This window comes from Polypterus senegalus, chromosome 11 (assembly GCF_016835505.1).
Source record: "Polypterus senegalus isolate Bchr_013 chromosome 11, ASM1683550v1, whole genome shotgun sequence".
NCBI lineage: Eukaryota > Metazoa > Chordata > Cladistia > Polypteriformes > Polypteridae > Polypterus > Polypterus senegalus.
The window spans coordinates 30,511,912-30,531,846 of NC_053164.1; the positions used below are offsets into that span (position 1 = coordinate 30,511,912).

Genomic DNA, 19,935 nt, shown 5'->3' on the forward strand with positions numbered 1-19,935 from the left:
ACACCTGCTCGGCGCCTCTCACCGGGGGCAACTCCAGAGTGGTAGAGAGTCCAGCCCCTCTCAAGGAGATTGGTTCCAGACTCCAAGCAGTGTGTTGAGGTGAGCCCGATTATATCTAGCTGGAACCTCTTGACCTCGCGCACTAGCTCAGGCTCCTTCCCCTTCAGAGAGGTGACATTCCACGTCCCAAGAGCCAGTTTCTGTAGCCGAGGATCAGACCGCCAAGGTCCCGCCTTCGGCCACCACCCAACTCACACTGCAGCCAACCTCCTTGGCCCCTCCCATAGTTGGTGAGCCCATGGGAAGAAGTTGAAACTGTAAAAAATCAAATTCTCACTTACAGGATCTGTACAAAACTTTTTCAAAACCTGCCAGGAACTAATCAATACCATTTTAGAATAAGCATTTAAATTGAGGAAGCAGGTTCTCTCCCCTCTTTTTTTTACTCTATTTATTTGTATTTATTTATTAATTTATCTTTTTACTTATTTTTTCTAGCTTAAAGTTTTAATCTGCTGACTTAGTTCTATTTCTCATGGGTGGGGAGTAACGACAGAGGTGTAAAATATAACTGTGACGTACAGGAATAAAAATTGTGCTTTTGATAAAACATGATTTGTTTTTTAAGAAAAGGTGTTCCCAAAAGCATTTCCATGGTAAAACATTTGGTGTTGCAGCAGAGGAAGTAGATTCATTCGATTTTATTATGTGATTAAACATTTGGAGCTGCAGTAGGGCAAGCAAACTGATTTGATTTAATAGTGTAATAAATCATTTGGCACAGTGCCGGAATAGGAAGGCATTTGAAATTTTAATGGCATAAAGCATTTATATTAAAATGATTTACAAAGTGAGTTTAGTTAAGAGTATTTGTGTTATTATAACTTGGTATACTCAAGTGTAAACCTTGAAACACTAGGAAATACTATAACAAAAGGACAGGAAATTATGGGTGTAATCATTACTAGTTTTTAAGTAAGTATGCCAAAGCCATAACAAGAAAGGTCTGTGTTGACTCAGTGTTCTGTAAAAGACATAAATGCAGTATATGGATGCCACTGATCTGCATGAATCCAGTGATTGTAATCTCGTTCAACATCTACATCAGTTAAACTACAAAAAAAAAAAAATTTGAATGTAATAATAGTAGATATCTGAGCAGATAAAAAATTACTCATTCAAAAATGGATAAAACTTCTAGAAGTAGGATAGTTATAGCAACAGTTGAGCAATCAAGTGTAATTGTTAGTGTTTGGAAAAGTTTTATGACAAAATTTACAAGCAATAGGAAATGTAATAAAAGTCCCAGTGAAAAATGTGAGGAGACAAGAAAGAAAAAAATGTTAAAATAAAGTTCAATAAGTATACATGGGGCGGCACGGTGGTGCTGCAGCCTCGCAGTTAGGAGATCCGGGTTCGCTTCCCGGGTCCTCCCTGTGTCTGCATGGGTTTCCTCCGGGTGCACCAGTTTCCTCCGACAGTCCAAAGACATGCAGGGTGGTTGCATTGGCGATTCTCAGTTGTCCCTAGTGTGTGCTTGGTGTGCCTTGTGGTGGGCTGGCACCCTGCCTGGGGGTTGTTTCCTGCCTTGTGCCCTGTGTTGGCTAAGATTGGCTGCAGCAGAACCCATGACCCTGTAGTTGGGATATAGCGGTTTGGATAATGGATGGATGGAAGTATACATGGTAATGATGCAAGAGCCAATTAATGAATTTGTTTCAGTTTTTCAAAAATTAGAGAATGGAAAATCAGAGGTGAGTTTCAATAAGAACATGCATCACATTCTTTTAATGCCACAGAGCAGGGGGCTCTCAGAGTGCTGCTTCTACTCACCCCAGTAACGTTTCTTGACACATTTCTGTTAAATAATTTGTTGACTGAAATTCTTCAGTGTTAAGTGTGTCAGAGAGGGGATGTACAGCATTGCTCATAATGGATTGCATTTGGAATATATTTTGTTTTAATACTCTCCTTTGTTAATACTTCCAGGGAGTAAAAGTGTGTCCCATATTTGTGCTCGTGTTTTTCTCTTAGATTGTTGATTCAGTGGGCCTCTTTTGAAGTGATATTACCAGCCCAACACCACCAGAGTGTAGAAAATCACACTAGCCATCACAGAGTTGTAGATGTAAAGGATGTCGCTATCCACATTAAAGGAATGCAGTCTCCTAAGGAAAAAGAGGCTGTTCTGCCCTTTCTTATATAGTTCCTCTGTGTTCCAAGACCAGTCCAACCTGCAATTGTATAGTATTTGTAGGAGTGGACCACCTCTACATCCACTCCCTAAATGGTGACCAGACATAGAGGTCCTTTGGTGCGGTGAAAGTCAATAACCAGTTCCTTGGTTTTACTGTTGTTAAGATGCAGACAATTCTTTCTGTATCAAGAATCAAAGTTCCCCACCTGACTCCTGTCATTTGCCTCATCCCATTGAACAATACACCGTACAAGTGCACAATTATCCGAGAATTTCTGCAGGTGACATGACCTGGTGTTGTACCGTATTTATAGTCAAAGGTGTACAGAGTGAAGAGAAAAGGAGACAGAATTGTTGCTTGTGGTGCTCCAGTATTGTTCACATTCATATCAGAAACCCAGTCCTTGAGTCTCATAACCTGTGTTCTACCCAACAGATTATCCATTATCAAGGACTCCATAGGCTCATCCAGCTACAAATCTCTGAGTTTACCCCTTAACAACGATGGCTAGATGGTACTGAAGGGACTGGAAAATCAAAAAACATCATCTTCACAGTGCTGCCAGCTTGTCCAGGTAAGAATAAGTCTTGTGGAGCAGATTGATAATCATATCCACTAATCCAGATTTTGTCCTATAGGCAAACTGCAGTGGGTTCAGTTGGGCTAACAGAAGAAGAATTCTCTCCGAGGTCTTCATGATGTGATACGTAAGTAGCACTAGTCTACAGACATTTGGTGAAGAGGTGCCTGTCTTTTTTGGGTCAATTCAGGGTGTTTTCTAAAGCAGCTGAACTCTCTGGAGCCTTAGGGACTGACCGAACAGGTAACAAGAGGACAGCAAATGTTGGTCAGAACAGCTTTTAAGAACTCAAAGACTGACTCCATCTGGTCCCGTAGTTTTTCCTGTGTGTAGCTTCCTCAGTTGTCTCCTTACTTGGTCTTCAGGTATGGACAGTCCACACTGATGGTCAGAGGTGGACTCTTCACTGCCCATTCCAGATGACGTGGTAGGAGTTGCTGATGTTGTAGGGATGGTGTGGGGAGTCCGGTTTTTGGAAGAAATTAGCAGTGCGGGGAGGGGGAATCTAAAAAAAAAAAAAATGCTTCTGGGAATTAGCTTTCTCCATATCCACTTCTAGTACGAAAGTTCCGGATTGAATGAGTCCAGTAATTATGCCCAGTCAATTCCAAATGTCTTTCATTTTATTCTGAGAGAGGTTGTTTTCTATGTTAGCTTTGCAAGCTTCCCTACTTTCCCTCAGCTTTTTCAGAAACATACATTATGCATCCTTCAGCCTCATTGTCAATGGATTTGAATGCTTTCTTTTTCTCATTTTGGAGTCCTTTTAACTCCTTAGAATCCAGCACTTGTTTCTTTGGAAATCAACATTCTGTCTATTGATGGTACTATGGTGTCAACACAAAAGTTAACCTAGTCTGTGATGCAGAGTCTGAGTTCCTCAATATCATCTCTATGTGATTTCCGCATTTGTTTCCCAGTGTGTCATTTGGAAGCAGATGTGGAGTGCAAAGGTGAATTCTTTAACACAACAAATTAAGAAAACTGCATTAATTTTAGTCAAAATGTTATACTTTTGACATCAATGATGTCATCCATGGCACATAATTTACTTTTATAAAATTTAATTTCAAAGACAAATAAATAAATAAAGGGCAGCATGGTGGAGCAGTGGGTAGTGCTGCTGCCTCGCAGTAAGGAGACCTGGGTTCGCTTCCCGGGTCCGCCCTGCGTGGAGTTTGCATGTTCTCCCCGTGTCTGCGTGGGTTTCCTCCTGGTGCTCCGGTTTCCCCCCACAGTCCAAAGACATGCAGGTTAGGTGCATTGGCGATTCTAAATTGTCCCTAATGTGTGCTTGGTGTGTGTGTGCCCTGCGGTGGGCTGGCACCCTGCCCAGGGTTTGTTTCCTGCCTTACACCCTGTGTTGGCTGGGATTGGCTCCAGCAGACCTCCGTGACCCTGTAGTTAGGATATAGTGGGTTGGATAATGGATGGATGGATAAATAAATAAACACCCAGAGAGTAAAACTTCTTTTTGGTACTGTCACATAATTGTGCTACATTCTTTTTTTTTTTGGAAAATGTCGCCACCTACTGTAACTGAATTAACCTATGCATTCTTTTTTTAAAATGTAGTTTTCACTGTTTACACTAAAACTACTGTTCCTTTGAAGTGGGTGTGCACATTTTGCATTCAGGGTACCACCTAGCACTGGCTTGACTATCAAAAACAAAACTATAATATTCATAAGAAATATTACTCATACTTAATGTGAAACAGCTAAGATTGGCTAGACTGTAGTGGACTGGCTCCCCTTGCAGGGTTTGTCCCCCTACAAGTCTTAATTGGATTAAGCCCATTTGAGAATGGAAATCAAATACGATTAGCTAGAGAGGAGGTGTAGTTTAATACTGGCAAGTTTAGTAGGGGTACTAACCAAAGTATGTGTTCATACTAAAAGTACACTTCTGTACAGATTGTAATAGAGAAGTAAATGAAAGCAGATTGTGATCATAGATGTGGGAAAACTACTGAATTAGAAATTATGAATGGCGATATGGAAGGACTGGCATCCCAAGTGGGCTGGAGTGTGGTGCTCTCACAGGGTATCATGGGACCTGTCTAGAAAAGCAACACTAGAACACTAGGTAACACTAGAAGGAGATGCCAAAAGATGCTTGTCCTCTTTTGAGGAACTCCCACCTGACCCGGAGGTGCTTCCCATTGGCTAAACTTTGACACCAGAAGTATGCCCGGGTCTTGTACAAAAGGAGCCACCTAACTTCTATTCAGGGAATCAGAGCCTGCAGGAGAGGAAGTAGAGGAAAAATGAAGAGAAGGAAGAAGAATATTGTATGTAATAGTACATGTGCAACCTTTGCAAGAAGCGCGTGAGAGGTACTTGTTAATAATCTTTATTTGGAACCCAGGACTTGTCTTGAGGTTGGTGTGTGGAACCCCTACAGTTCACAAAATCCATTCATTTCTAACCTACTTCTGGGTAAGAGTGACACAGTGCCTTTAATGGCATCATAAAACTTATGCACAAAGTAAAACTTCTGGGCCAGTTGAGGGTCTCCAGTTAATGCACATTTTAGATGAGGAAGGAATACTGGATAGTAACCAACCCAGACATGGGAAGAAAATGCAAAATCCACACAGGTGGTGCCTTGGCTAGGAAACAAATCACTGGGATCTTCTAGAACTGTGAGACAGTGCCACGCCACAGAGCAGCCTAATGATTCCTTGAATCAATTTCATTTTACATATTGTGAGGTTTCAGCCCGGCCACAGGCAGACACCAGGACACACAATGTCTAAAAGCACACACGTTTATTTTACAGTTCTTTTCCTTGCACAAAACATTACACCAAAACAGTCACAGCATCTCAGTCCTTTACTTCTAGTTTTACTTTTACTTTCTGCCGCCTCTACTCCTCCAGTCGCAAGTTCCGTCCTCTTCCACCCAACTCTGGTTCCCTGAATACAGTGAGGCGGCCCCTTTTATAATGCACTCAGATGTGCTCCAGGTGCTCCCTGATGACCTTCCTGCAGCACTTCCTGGTGTGGTGGAAGTGCTGCATGGGCATCTGGAAGCACTCCAGGTTTAGCTGGTTCCTGTGGTTCCGTGGTTCCGTGGTATCACAAGGTTCTCTGCAACACAGATAACAACATTGTAAAGTAACACAATGTGTCATTCAAGATCATTTAAATCTGCCATAAAACACAAAGTAATATCAAGTCTCTGTAAATGTTCTGCCATTAAGTCACAATAAAAAGTATATGATGCCTTTATGCATAAGCATTTGTAACATGGTAGTGAAGATAACATGGAAATGTGAACTCATAAAAACAGATAATCAATATGAAGGAGATGTATTTTTGTGGAATTTTCCAAACAGTTTCAGTTTCAAGAAATTGACACAATAAAGTACACAGTTTACCCCTGTAATTTTTAATTATATCAGTATTTCTTAAATCATGGTGGACTAGAACTACTGTATATAGACAATTTCAGATAGCCTGCATTACTCATAAGATATACACTTCATTTGTCCCGACAAATTTGTACTGGTCCTTTCTGGAAAACACATTAGAGAAATATCAATTATTTTTAGCACACTTTCAACAAAATCTGGACCAATTTCTTGAACTGGGCCAACATTTTTAAAGCTTAGACTTGGTTGCTAGAAGGGAATGTGGACAGGAATCAGTTTTTCAATAGATTTTCCTTCCTTCCACTACCATCTCTTTCCAGATACTTGTATCTGCACCAAGAAAAAAGTCCCCCACACCATCCTTACTGCATCAAAGCTGCTATCACAGCATGTCCATAACTGATGACCAAGTGAGGAGAGAGCTGTTGAGTCTACACACAGGAAAAGCCACAGTAACCGATAGAGTCAGTCTTTGAGTTCATAAGTGCTGTTTAGATCAGCTTTGTGGTGACCTCTGTCACTTGTTTTGTCATTAAGGCTCCTGAAAGTGCAGCTGCTGTAGTAAACATCCTACATTGTTCCTGTTCCAAAGATGGTATTCTTCTCTTCGCCTAATGACTACAGAACAATGGCATTTATGTTTCACATCATGAACACCCTTGAGACACTGGTCCTGGACTATATGAGTCCCCTTGTGAAAGATCATCTGTACCCACTGCAGTTAGCTTATCAGAGAAAGATTATAGTGGAAGATGCAATTATTTGTCTGCACCATGAGGCTTGTTCTCATGTTCTCTGGACAAAGCTGGCAGCACTGTGTGGATTATGTTTTTTGATTTCTTCAGTACCTTCAGCACCATCCAGACATCCCTGTTAAGCAGTAAACTCAGAGATATGCAGGTGAATGAGCCTGTGAAATCTTGGATAATGAACTATCTGTCCGGCATACCGTAGTTTGTGAGGCTCAAGGACTGTGTCTGTGATGTGGATATGTGAAACACTGGAGCACCACGTTGTCTTCACTCTAAACACTTGGACTATAAATTAAACACTTGCAGAAATTTTCTGACTCTCCTTCAGTAATGCGGGTATTAATAAGAGGGATGAGACAGGGGATAGAAATCAGTTGGAGAACTCTTTTGTTTTGCAGTTCAACATCAGCAAAACCAAAGAAATGGTTATTAAATTTCATTACACCAAAGAGCCTCTATGTCCTGTTTCTGTTCAAGGAGCGGGTGTAGAGGTGGTCCACTCCTACAAGTACTTGGAGGTCCATATCAAAGACAGGCTGAACTGGTTCCATAACACCAAGGAACTATGTAGCAAAAGTTAGAGCAGACTTTTTTTTAATCTGGCTGTACTCCTTTATTGTGAGTAGTGGCATACTTGATTTTCTATGCTGTGGTGTACTGGGCTGGTAACTTCACTTAAAGATAGGCCCACTGAATCAATAAGCTTATTTGAAAGGCAGGGTCAGTTATGGAACCCATGGAGGTGGTAGTGTTGAAAAGAATGGAAGCAAAACTGAGTGCCATTATGAACCCTTTCTCTATAACCCTTTTCTCTATAAACACGGAGAACTTTCAGCCAATGAATCATTCAGCCCCCAAAAATACTGAGGCTCCTTCATAGCTGTGGAAATACACTTTAATAGTGTCTCACTATGTCTGTGACTGCTCCTTTTAGCTTTGGTGAAGTCAGAAGTTTTCTTTCTTGTTAGTATTCTTTCTTTAAGTCATTCTGGTGTGTATTTGTTGTGTCATAATATATATTTTTATATCATGCTGTAGCCAGGTATCCTTCCCCATTGCTATTTAAGAGCCAGCCCTCTGAGTAATAGCTTCTTCTTCGGTAGTTAATTCTTATGATTTTGCTTTTTATAATTGTTTCTTCTAAATTTTTTTTGGTAATGGCTTTGTTATTTGAATTTGATTTTTGGATTGACGACTGGATTCCTTGGATTTAGGGTTTGCTTTATTGGCCATACCTTGTATTTGATTTATCTGCCATTGTTTTCGCTCTTTTTTTTAGATTTTTGTTAATACATTTACAAATATAAATGAACACTGCTTTTTATTGTGAGCCGGAGGTTTCATGGTTCCTTTGTCTCAGTTCAGAGGTTTTATATTTTAAATTCTTCTCCTCATTTTTGTCTTGGGCTTATGGAGGACAAAGTCTGTTGCTTGAGTTTGAGAGTAAATCTCTGTTTTTGGTTAGTCCACACTGGCTCTGTGAATGCTGCACAAAATGGTGAAAACAGGGGTGCAGACCTAAAAAAATCCTATACGAAACTAGTACTCTCCAGGGGCCTCATGTATAAACGGTGCGTACCACCATATGTTGTGTAAGAACGTTTCCACGTTCAAATCGTGATGTATAAAACCTAAACTTGGCGTAAAGCCACGCACATTTTCATGGTACCTCATACCCTGTCGTACGCAAGTTCTCTGCTCGGTTTTGCAGACTGGAGGCACCCAGTGTCAAAGCAGTGCTACTGTTCCTGTGTGGTTACCATTTCTTTCTTTTATAAATACACTGAATTTAACGACATATTGTTGATTAGTGTAATGTATCTGATTGTAATTAACCTGAAACAATATAATGGTCCAGGGAATAGCCATAGTATTCCAAATACCATAACTGCTTTAGCGTTGTTACTCTCACTGCACCTTCTTCTTCTTCTTCTTCTTTTTCTTCTTCTTCTTTCAGCTGCTCCTGTTAGGATCTTTTTCCATATTAATCTCACTGCACCACTCAGAGTATTTATATCACTGTATCTGAGTGGGGAATCACAGCAGCAGCTGATTGGAAAGAGAATTATTATTATTAATTATACGGCATCAAACACACGCTGTCTCAGCCACGGCAAAACGTTTCAAAGCCTTTCCTGTACGGAGCTTGCGGTTCAGAAAACAGTTTCATCCCATGAACTATAAACGCACTCAATCAATCGCTCCTTGTAGAACTGTTTGTACTTATAAGTACAATCACCCCACTGTAAACTTGCACTACAGTTATAATATCGCACAACCTGCGCCACGTTATAAAGCGCGTATTTACATATGATGACGATATCATTTTTAAGATGAAATGCACCAAAATATGTTGATTATATTATACAGATAAAACTTTAACTTCATTTAAAAAATCTGTATTGTTAATAATTAAGGATGTGAGAACACGGTGCCGCAGTGGTAGCAAGTTCGCGTATTGTTCCTGCCTTGCGCACTGAGGCTGGCGCGACACTGGCAGGATAGACGGATTGTGGTGTTATGGGTCCACAGCTCGTGGAGAAAAGGCCATTGATTTTAAATAAATAATCACCGCACCCGAGGCGGCTTCGTGAGGGGCGTCGTTGTAGCGAGCCGCGGGGCAGTCGTCGATGTGGGCGTTTCTCACCGTGTGCACAGGTGAGGGACTGCCCACATTCGTGATTGCTCCCGTGGCTAATGCTGCAGCTGTGATGGCCCCTCACGTTTTTAAAAGAAGCGCAAGTCGGTTGGGGAAAGAAACGTTCGGAGAGAGAATCGATCGGGGAGAAAGAAACGTTCAGAGAAAAGGTGGATAAAATGGAGAGAGGAGAAAAAAGAGATGAGGAAAAGAGGACGGAGGTTACAGGGAGCGAGGAAGCAGGCGGTGCGTGCGTGTGGTGAGCGCGCGATCGAGCGCTCGAGGGCAGCTGTGAGGAAGCTGGGTGTTAGGCCGACACCCAGGTGATTGAGTGGATGTTGCTCCCGCTGAGCGACCATGTAGTGGGAGTGCCCAGAAGAAAGCGACGAGCCGCAGAAGGCCGTGGAAAGGCAGCGGTAGTTGGGAGGCTTGGTGGTGGAGTCCCCAATGTGTGCGTCCTGGCCATTGGGGTAATCAAGTCTCGGGGACTGGGATGAGTGCCAAACCGAAGCCAGGGATCGGGAGGTCTCCAGTCTCGAGTGTGTAGAGGAGGGCAGCTGCAGAGAGCGTCTTGCCTGCTGCTAAGCCCAAACGGGATAAGCAGGTGAGACGCTAACAGAAACGCTAACTGAGACGCTAACAGAAAAGAAGCACCGAGCTTGTTTGTTGTTTTTAAGACTGCTTCCTAAAAGAAGATTTTAACCTCTCGTTTTTAAGGATGTGTTTTTTTTCTATTTATTGATTTTTAACCTCCACGCGTTCTTTTTATGGATTATTTATTTAATGAATTTGGAAGAACTGCACTATTTATGAACACTTGTTTTGTTGGTTTTTAATAAAAGCACTGTTACACTTTCTGCCTTCCCCTTGCTCAGTAATTTGCCTCCATTGACTAGCTCACTCGGCAACATTATCGACGGTGTTGGGTTCAAGTGCTTCCAATATCAAAGGGAGTGTGGAGCCTGAACCCACATCGTCACACGGATAGAATAATTAAACATGCGCTATGAAGCTATTTCAATGTTCCTTAAAAGTTTTGAAGAATCGTAGTTGTAAGCTTACAGATGGCTTAACGTCTATTACAGAGCTGATTGTGTGGCGATTGGGTATTTGGAGAAAGAAAAGTAAGGACAGGAATTGGAGGTTAGTACATTTGAAAGAGACAGTACTGCTACAATAAATGATCTCATCAAAGGTCGCGCATGGCACAACAGCATCTTGTGTGAGACATGAACAATAACTGCGCCACCGTGTTCCCATGTTTAATAACATGCTTTCATTCCAATCATCATGAAAATGATATCACGTATACATTTCAGTATTTTAATTATTCAGAGAGCTGTAATATTACGAATGTAATGGATTCTGTGTCCTGTCGGAGAAAGAGAAAGAACGGAAGCACATAATGATTCACACGCAGAGCACATAGAAGATCAAATACAAAACAAAACATTTAACTTGCTACTTTAATTTACTAGTTTCTCAAATCCCATTGTAACTAAACAATTTTAAGATGATGTTTATGATGTTCTACTTTAATGACAAAATAAACTATGTGATTAAAGTGGAAATTTCGAGATTAAAGTTGACATTTCGTGCTTTTTCCCCACTGAGTGCCTTTTTTTCTCTGTACCCTAATAAGCTTTCATATGACACTCAGATGGTGGGCTACAACTCGCCTTTTCACAGCGACTTTGATATGTGACTTCTTTTTTATTTCCGGCACTGTGCGACTTTGTGAACTTGAGCTTTTGAGTTTCTCCAACACTCTATGTCACTTGATCAACTTCCTTTTGTTGTTTATTTCACTGTTTAAATCAACAAATAGTATGTTTTTCCTTTGCCTCCACTTGGTATTCGCTGAAATTCTTATATTTTCCCCTGTGCTTTTCCCATTGTCTTTTCACAGAAGGCTGAGTTTAAGGGCGATTTATATTGATTTGCATATTCAAATAGGCGTAATTCTGGGAGGATTTACATAAAGCGCGTGCACGAGCGTTAGTTTTCACGCTGACCGGGATTTATGTAGTGGAAGAACGTGGAAGTTGGAGTACGCACAGATTCCTGCATCTGGATTTTTCTGTGCGTAAGCACATTTCGGCTTTTGTGCTTACGTCATGTTATAGTGCAAGTTCTACGCATGGCGCTATACATGAGGCCCCAGGTCTGGAACTTAACAGGAGGCTTCAGCCCAGGCAGCCTGAGCTAAAACTGGAAAGGCTGGCTTCTAGGCCTACTCAGGCCCCAAAAGTGACCTAAAAACATACTTTAAATGTCCGAAATCTAGGAGGGAGAGGAAACTGAGTTTAAGGACAGCAACAAAGAATAATCTTTATAAATAAAGAAATGATTTATATTACCAAAGAAAAGCACAAAAAGGTAAGGCAAGGACAAATAAAAAAAAATAGTCAAAAAGGATATGCCTAAAAAGACAACTCAGGGCTAATAAAAAATTAGCCCGTAACCCAAAATCAGAACAAATAATCTACAAAATATACAAAGACCAGAAAAATCCAGCAGTATTTCAACAGCACAACTAATAGATAACAAACTTCAACAACTCCCAATGAACCACTGAGTGATTCATTTCCTTTACGTGAAGATAAAGGTGGAGGGGCAAAGGGCAAGCGGGGTAGTCACCCACCTACGGAAAACAAGGAATGCAACTGAAACAGCCATATGTACAATATGTAACAATAAGGCAATATTTACATAAAGCAATTTAAACAAAAAATATATAAAAACCGAAAACACATGAAAAATAATAATTCAAAATGCACAATAAAAAGGAAAATACTTAAGGCAGGGAAAAAACCTAGGTGAAACATAGCAACTGGAACTTTGTGGCCTATATTTTTGGGACGATCTGGTTCTCAAGTTTGTGGAGCCAGGCATAATCCTGAAACCTTGTGTTCCAACAGCTTTGTATTTAGAAGTGGCTTTGTGAACACTGTTGGTGAATACCCACTTCTAATGTCAAAAACCAGAGGAACACCAACGGTACAGGCCATATTTAGTATGAGACGCAGTTCAAATTGTAGCTGGGATTTTAATGTTGATGATGCTGGCAAGGACAATACAACATAATCTTGTGTCATGTCTCACATTAAGACACCTGCTTACATCCTTTTGAATTTCTTTTGCAGGTTTACTTGAATTTGGGGTGTCCAGTGAAGGTGCTTCTGTGAATGTACTTTTCCTGTGGCTTTGACATCACAATCACTAAAGCAGAGTGAGGTGTATATACTGTACACTAATCACTGTTGACTATGAGATAAAATTTTCTGTATGTTATTCTGATCACAGGATTTAAGTCTCCAAAATAGCAAAACATACCTCATACAGAAAACTCTCATATGCATATTCAATATTCATTGGCCTTGCAGGATGGAAGGGCCATGTCCTCAGGTTTGCACTAATATTATAATGGTTTCATCTAGGAAATTGTATTTTTGGACATTAAAACTGTCTCCATATTGTGTCTCACTGTATAGGCTGACCCTGCTTTAAAGATTTTCTATATTCAGAATTCAGTATGGCTTGTTCACGAGTGTTTAATGCCAAACCAATATTCTGAGTAGGTCATATTGGTGTGATAGTTTAGTATAAGTGCTGGCACACAAAACAGGTGATGTGCAAAAATGAAATTCTTCTGCCCTGTAATTGATAAGGTGCTTTTCTTATGTTGTGATGTTTATTAAGACTGCATGCAGTCACGTGTAACATTAAATTGACCAGAAACTAAGGAACTTCAACTTCGGTAAGAGTGGGATAATAGTGGAGTTGGTACTGAAGAGATTCATGGACCATGGATTGTAGACAGGCATTATTTAAGACACCATAAAAAGAAGAAGAATCAGGAAAACATTCAGTGATGTTCATATGAAGGATCCTAGTCTTCATGCCATTTTCTGCCAAGAAACGATGGAAGACCTAAACTCCACTACAGAGTTCCTGTCCATTTTTTCTCATGAAGCATTTTTATCATAATTTTATTAACAAATCATATTAAACATCTCTATTCATTTTTCTAATCTTCAAGCTATGCCAGAAGCTAAACCTCATTCTGACTTAAAGTAGCAAGCCTGGATGGAGTGCCAGTCTATGTCTTGGACCCTGACCAATTTTAAGTCTCCAGTACTCTTGACAGCCTGTTTGTTGGAAACAAACCAGATTTGCTGGAGTAAAGCCAAGTGAGCACACGAAGATCATACAGTAAATGATCCCAAGTCCAAGCGATGTGGCAGTTACAAAACTATCTGCTGTACCACCATGCCATCTAAGAGAAGAATACAATCTTGTACAGTGTGGATCAGTTGCTAATATTCAAATGATTTTCAGACTTCTTGGTGTGTACAGGCTGCTACAAATTCTCAATCTTGTGCAATAATGGGAAACAGTATTAAATATTCCACAGTCATTCTGTACATCTGCACTTTGTGTATGTACTTTTTGCTGCAATAGTAGCGAAGGGTTTCTTTGGTAGATTTATAACTAAGCTAACAGTGAGAAATCATTGTAAAGGTGTTAGGGATAAAGGAGATTGAGTTGGGGAGCTGGGGATGTTGGGAGAGATTGCCTTTAATAGACCAATCAAAATTACTGGTCATTGTTTTTGGAAATGAAAATGAATTAACTGTTTGTGTTTTTATCAAATTATGGGGTAGTTTATCAAATCCCCCAACTTTAGAAATCACAAAGCCATCCATTATTTAGCTAGGCAACCAACATATTAACATTGTATAGACGGACAAGCTGTCATTTTTCAAACAGATGTGACCTGTCACGTTTTGGATATTGTGTATTATATAACAGAACACATACAACTTCATTTTGACTGTAAAAGAATATATATTTTACCTACAATTATGAATATTTAACTTTATTGAATTCTGAGTTTTTATTGTCATTTTTTATTAATCATACATATATATTTTTTATATTTGCATACTGTACTATTAGAATTTTTTATTTTACATATTAATCAAATTTGTCATTTATTATCATTATTTAGAAAAATATTTGTGTTTATATTTACATACTGCCATGTATAAGTAATTTTTTAGAAAAATAAATATATCTCCTTTTTTTTACGTTTAATTTACTTATTTATATTTTTTTGGGAAATTTCATGTCTTGTGTTTTGAATGGTAATGACCTTTGAAGTGCTTTAATGTAATCATTGGTTTTATGGAATTATTTATCATAGCAGCCACACGAGAAAGGAAAGAAACAACTCCACGTGCGATTCTTGGTCGTCAGAGGTTCACAGAACTGCTCAGTCAGTCGGAATACTAAAGAGGAAGCAGAAATGGTGTGGATGGCAAATGAACGTCTTTTCACCCTTGTTTTTCTCAAGCCCAACATGTGGTGACCCCAGTCTATATCTCATCTTCTCAAACCTCAAAGACAGAGTAATAAAAATAGAAGTTACTAATAGTGATGTGGCCAATGTGGTCAAATTTCAGATTATCTTTGAAAACGCACAATTCTACACCAAAATGAAGAATTGTAACTTGAGGAAAGCAGACTTTATGGGGATGAGGAAGTATCTACTTTAACTTGTAGTGGGTGCCACCGAGACCCAAACCCTAGACACAATCACATCCAACACAGTCACAGGTTGAAATATTGTCCCTTTTATTAAGAACATCACCCTGACAAATAGGTAAGCATGATAAAAACACAGTATATAAAAACACAGAAGTACAATTCTTCCTCTCTCCTATCCTATCTGTAGGATTTTATATGATTAATCAGGAGAACACCGTAAGCATGTGGGATTTGAAAAAGAAACTTTAACTTTGTTAATTAATTGTGGGCTTGCCTTCGACAATACTGATATAATCAGATATTTCAGCAAAGAGAGGGAGAGAAAGAAGGAAACATGTTGCCGCACCCACCACACAACAAACCACCTCAGTATCCCACTGTTGTAGGAGGAGGTCTCTAGCCTTTAGATTTATATAAAGGTAACTGAAGCCCACTTGTCTTAAGGAACAGAATAACACAATTTATTGGACTAGAAAAGTATGATAAATGCATATACAGTATATGTATTGACATTTAAGACTGAACACAGACAGACTAGACAAACATGTAACATATAGGCTGGCTGGTTACTGGTGTTTAGAGTTCTAATTTATCTTGCCACAGAAGAATAGTTTTATGATACCCAGTCCTTAAAGATGAGGTCCAATATTGTGTGGAGTTGTGTGCTTTGTTGCTGCTCTGGGCTCAAGTGGAAGATTCTTCATGTGTTGAAGATGACTCTTTCTCTTTGTAGTGCATGATCCTTGTTGCTGATTCCTCAGCTTGCCTTCTGCTGTCTTTTGTCACTTCTTAGTGAAAAGGCCTTAGTCTTTCTGACACAAGACTTTAGATGCTGAAGTTCCCTTTTAGCTTGGCAGACTTGATCTTAGCTCTCAGACTTGCTTTAGCTGCATGTTTTCCAGGTTCCCAAATTCGACCAGCTACTGAGTTGGCAAAGCAGGATGCAGCATGAACCAAACACATAATGAAGAAAGCTTGTTTTAAAGGTTTAGTGAAGATTAAAAAAGGAACAAAGGATTATAAAGATTTGAAAGGCGCCTATACAGTAAAGATGGATGGACACAGTTCTTATAAAAAGTATTTACCCCTTGGACGTTCTCCCATTTTATTATTGTACTGTACACCCTCTAATCACAGAAGATTTAATTAGTTCTTTTTGACACTGACCAACATTAAATACATTAACAGGATAGTAAATGGAATTTTTAGGATACATGAAAATGAATAATGTGTAAAGACAAATTTGACATCCATCTGATTTCTCTGTCTTCTAATTCTACCTAACCAGTTCAAGATACCAGGAGCACTGGGCACAAACAAGGATGGGGAATCAGCCCATTACAGGACTTGCTCACATACACAACCATACTCAACATCAGCCACGATTTATTTCTTGTATAGCCCAAAATCACCCAAGGAGTGCTGCAGTGAGCTTTAACAGGCCCTGTTTTTTGACAGCCTTCCTCCCAGTTTTGACTCCCTAAGAAGGAGGATGAGGTAGGGAGCATGCGCTGATACAACGGGTTGCCACAGCCAGCACACGACGAACCACCAGGATTGGGACCTGAGTGCGGCCGTGCAACACCATGAGTTCAGATAGGACTGAACAGTGTGCGGTTTTTTTTTTACAGTGGCTGGAGTGCCAATCCTGCCATCAACCCCCAGGTTTTCCCTGCAAGTTGGAGGACCTGCTTGCAGGGCTGGATGTAGATTAACTTCATACCCAGGACAGAGCAATTGCACGCTAAGGGCCTTGTTCAAGGGCCTAATGGAGTAGAATCATTAAGAAGAGAAGACAAGAAAAAAAAACTCCCAAACAAAAAAAAAATCCTTGAAGAAGAAGAAAAAACAGAAGAATTCTTGGGAAAAGCAATTCCGAGAGAGACCCCTTTCAAGGTAGGTTGGGTGTGCAATAACATTTGCCTGTCCGAAGTCTGAGGATCAAGACCTACTGTACCTGTGCGTACATTTTTCTTGTTCTAAAACCTTTTTGTACTCCTAGTTTGCCTTTCATTACTTTTGGGCCTGGAGTTTTGCTTAACATTTCAATTTTTATCGTCAGTGCTATCGATCTCCACTGTTCTTTCGTTACATTCCTGATCAGTCTCAGTAATTATTATTATTATTAATAATAATAATACATTGCATTTATAGAGCACCTTCACAAACCCAAGGTCATTTTACATATAGGTGGTGAAAGAAAAAAAAAAGATTACCCAGAAGTCAAAAGTTCGTCAAATAGGAAAGTTTTGGTGAAGAAAGAGGACCAATCTCGGAGAGACTGAGGAAGAGAGCTCCAGACATAAGAGGCCACAAGGTTTAGTGAAGATTAAAAAAGGAACAAAAGGCAAAAGGAAATTATTATTTCTGAAAGGCAAACTTACATTGACTTTAGTACATTCTGTATGTTCTGTACTGAATGTACTTGAAATTGTTTGCCCTCTATGCCTTACCAACTACAAGTCAGATTATAAACTCAACTAGTTTGTAGTCAGAGGGACAAGATATAATTAGAATACTCCATTTATAGTTTAGCTTGAGGGCGTTATAACATCCCATAGACTATGCACTAATAGATAAACACTGTAACATAACTAAGAGAATACATTCAATATACATAACATAATTAACTAACAAATGGCTCTTACATTCACAAAGAGAAGAGTTTGTTGGCTTTGGCTCTCCAAGGGGTGAATGCTTTTCAGAAGCACTGTGTCTATCCGTCTTTACTGTATAAATCCCAGAGAGAGTGCACTGAGAGAATCCCATAGGAGTGCAGTGACTGTCCAGTGAATATCCCAGAGAAATCTTCAGGATGGTGCAGAGAGTTTTAAGGGAACGCTGAGTGGATTAAAGTCATTTCAAGTTGTAAAATCAGTGTCTTCTAATAGGTGGATTCTTCTGTCCATTTTAGTTGCCATCCCTTGAATTACAGCTCTTGGTCTTTGGATGAGTCCATTTTACACCTTCTGACTCAAGAGTTCTTCGGAGGGGCCTCTGGAGAGATGTTAGATCACCTCTGATTTGCACCTTTCTTATCAGGTGAAGCCAAGGCAGATCCTGGTACAAGCTGGAGCTTAGTACTTAGTTTGGAATGCAAGTGGTGGAAGGTGCAGCTGGATGTCTGCATCCCTGTTAATTCTGCTTTCTTAACAGGCCTATGCCATGTAAGCCTAGTGGAATGGGCAATGCCCACTCATTACCGCCGCCAGGATTTAATTCAGGGGGGTGCACATGGGCGCCGGCAGGGGGGTGCAAGTAGGTGCACGTGCAATTCCTGCAACAACCTGCAGTATTGAAAGATCTTTTAGCACATTACGGCGCGTCAAAACTTAGAACCGATCTACAATGAGTGACGATAGATTAAGTGGATTATGTATGCTTAGTGTACACAAAAAAAGAATAAATAATTGTCCAAAATTTATCGACAAAGTTGTAGACAAGTTTGGACAACAAAAAAGAAGGCTTGAAATGCTCTTTTAGAAACAAAGTGAATGATTGTTTATGTATAGTTGTAAAATGTAAACGTCTAATTGTAATTTAAAAATTTTAAATAAAAACTATTTTTTCGCGTTTTTTCTTATTATTGAAAGATTTATTTTTTTTCTCCATTTCCTTTTTTTTCAAAAGCTAGGGGGGTGCACGTGCACCTACTTGCACCCCCCTGCCGGCGCCCATGTGCCCACTTTGTACTACAGCTCCTTCAAAGAGTTATTGTCCTCTGCCTCCCAACGTTGATTCCTAAGGTAAGGCAGAGCAGCTCCTTTTAAACTGGACCCAAGAGTGCTATGGTGTCAGGGCATAGCCTGTTGGAAACATTTCCAGGTCTAACAGAAGTCTGTCAGAGTGAGGACCATGAATCCCCCTAGCACTCCCTGGCAGCATCCACGGAACCATCAGGATTGCTCCACAGCACTACTTTTCCCATCATGCCCTGTGGGTGTCCATATGGATGCTGAATCCCAGGGATGCTGCCCCCTACCGTATTGAGGGAGGTGATAGTCCGAGCTGCTTGCCTACCCCTGTCTTTCCATGATACTTGCCTTGTGGCTGGGTAAGGTTGTTCAGTCCGTCCCAGCCAGGATTCCAGCAAACCCACTCTTGCAATGCCGTCTCTTGCCTGTCTCATGGTCGAAGCAGAATGGTCTTCACCTTTCTTCTTGTGACTCTGATGAGCTGGCCTCCCATGCAGGTAAGGAACCTCACCCCTTCCCAGCTGGGACACCCACATATACGTGCAGTCCATGACACTACAAAGCACTGAATAGGAAAGCAAACAGCAACTATAAATGAAAGATTTTGTCACTTCACAGAGATACAGGCACAAGATAAATATATTATGAAAACCAATAAAACAAACAGACTAAGAAACTGGTCAGAATAGATAAATATGAGCATTTAAAATAAATAAAACTGAAAAGATTACTATACAAGAAAATTAGAAAAGATAGACAATTCTGACTTGGAGGAATACAGGATACTACAGCAAGAGATCAAAAAAGCTAGTGAAGCCAAGACAAACAGAAAACAATTTTTTGAGTACTACTCTAGCAAAAAGATGATAAAAAAGAATGTAAGTAACCTTAAGGACACAAATGGAAAAATCATTGAAAATTAGAAGGATATAGCAAATGAACTGAACAAATATTTCACCTAAATATTTACAAAGGAAGAAACAAGTGGAATACCTCATGCAGAAGTAAAAGTAAGATTTTAGAAAAGAAGAGTCAGGAGTTGAAGCCTAATAAAACTCCTGGATCTGATGGGATTTTACTAATTGTTTAAAAGGTGTCATCTACTGTATAAATGCTTATTAGGCATATTTGAGGAATCACT

At 39.9% G+C, this 19,935-nt stretch overlaps 1 long non-coding RNA gene across 3 annotated transcripts in view; it reads left to right on the plus strand.

Moving 5' to 3' along the window:
* Positions 1-14,463, plus strand: part of LOC120538793 — a 136,697-nt gene extending 122,234 nt beyond the window's left edge. For 2 of the 3 annotated variants that reach the window (XR_005635510.1, XR_005635511.1), the window contains exons 7-8: positions 2,634-2,905; positions 12,693-14,463. This is a non-coding gene — a long non-coding RNA (uncharacterized LOC120538793). The remainder of the gene's footprint in view (positions 1-2,633; positions 2,906-12,692) is intronic. The other variant, XR_005635512.1, reaches the window with a different exon arrangement.
* Positions 14,464-19,935: the final 5,472 nt, after the last annotated feature.